Raw genomic sequence first — 1,863 nt, forward strand, 5'->3', positions numbered from 1 at the left:
AATTTTGTTCTTCTTGATAACTAAGTAAAACCCCCACTGTGTGTATACGTATATATATGTATGTGTATATACACACACATACACTTGTCACTTTTTCAGAACATAAATGGCAAGAATGGATAATCAGAATTTGAAATCAAACTGAAATAGGCACCCTGCCAATAATTTTATGATATGATCTACTCAAATTAAAAAATAACTATGAAGGCCAGGCGTGGTGGTGCATGCCTGTAATCTCTGCAGCTCGGGGAAGTTGAGGCAGGAGGATCTCAAGTTCAAAGCCAGCCCCAGCAAAAAGCAAGGCACTAAGCAATTCAGGGAGACCCTGTCTCTAAATAAAATACAAAATAGGGCTGGGGTGTGACTCAGTGGTTGAGTGCCCCTGAGTTCAATCTCTGGTACCCTCTCCCATAAAAAAAAAAAAACAGACTAAAAAGAATGCCATTGACATTCATTTAAGGAAATTAAAGAAACTAAACCAAAGGTTAAGGAGGTTTTATTATAATCTGTGTTACAGACATGGTAACTGCTGCTGGATTATAATCCAAATGTTCGTCACTCTAATCTGGTCTTCATTCCTTCCTTTTCCCTAATACCTGTTTTTCACCAAGTTTGGGCCACCTGCTCTATAAGAGCTGTTTGTGAATTTGTGGGGTGGTGGGGACGACAGAGGCAGCTCTTAAGAAGATCAAGAATCAAAAGGATATGAGATTATCCAAGGAATGTTGCTACATCCATCCTGAGAGACTGGAAAGGAATTCCATTTACCCACTGCCTCTTTTCCTAAGGAACCCTTTTTCAGTGACAACTGAAATTATTTCAATTCTTCTACATAAGATATTTGTCTGTTCTCCATATTTATTTATTTAATCATTTATTTATATAAATTTGGACTCATGGAAATTTATGTATTACCTTGGACTCTAATCCAATATTACTTTATTTAATATTGTTGCTCAAAATTTTCCAACTCTGAACATTGTGAGCTCTTTCAATGGGCTTCTCTATCCCATTTACATACCCTTGTCACTACTTTCGTTTTTGATCACTTCCTGACTTGATGGCATGACAAGATATTCCGGTCAGTACTGCCCAAAGTCATCTACAAATTCAACGCAATCCATATTGGATTTAGTACATTCCACACAAATATCCTAACAATATTTTCTGTAGAAATACAAAAATACATCTTAAATTTATATGGAAAGTCAACCTTGAAAAAGAAGAACAAAGATATGTCACACATCCTGTTTTGAAAGCATGCTCCAAAGCTATGGTAATTAAAACAGTGTGGTGCAGACATAAAGACTGACAAACAATAGAACAGAATAGAACAGAACAGAATAGAATAGAACAGAAAAGAAAATAGAATAGGCCACCCAGAAATAAATGTTCACATACATGGTGGCTATGATTTGGATATGGTTTGTCTCCCAAGAGTTTATGTGCCTGAGGTTTGGTCCCCAACATGGTGGTATTAAGAAGTGGTGGATAGAACCTTTAAGAGGTAGGGTTTCATGGATGGTGATTAGGTCACTGGGGGCTTTGACCTCAGAAGGGATTAGTGCTGATCCTACGGAAGGAGCCAGTTCTGACAGTGAGTTGCTACGAAAAAAGAAAGACCCCCTCACTGGCCTTTGGCTTCCTGACCTCTCATGTGTCTTTCCCCTCTGCATGCTGCTGATTCCCCTTTCTGATCCTCTGCCACATTGCAATGCAGCCAATGGGTCCTTGCCAGAATCACACGTGCCTTAAAGGACATTACCAACAAAGGAAAAGAGCAAAGTAGGGAATGAGAGCAAATATTTGCAAATCATCTCTCTGTGAGGGATTAATATTCAGAATATATAAGGAACTTCTATA

Source organism: Sciurus carolinensis, chromosome 11 (genome assembly GCF_902686445.1).
Source record: "Sciurus carolinensis chromosome 11, mSciCar1.2, whole genome shotgun sequence".
Taxonomy (NCBI): domain Eukaryota; kingdom Metazoa; phylum Chordata; class Mammalia; order Rodentia; family Sciuridae; genus Sciurus; species Sciurus carolinensis.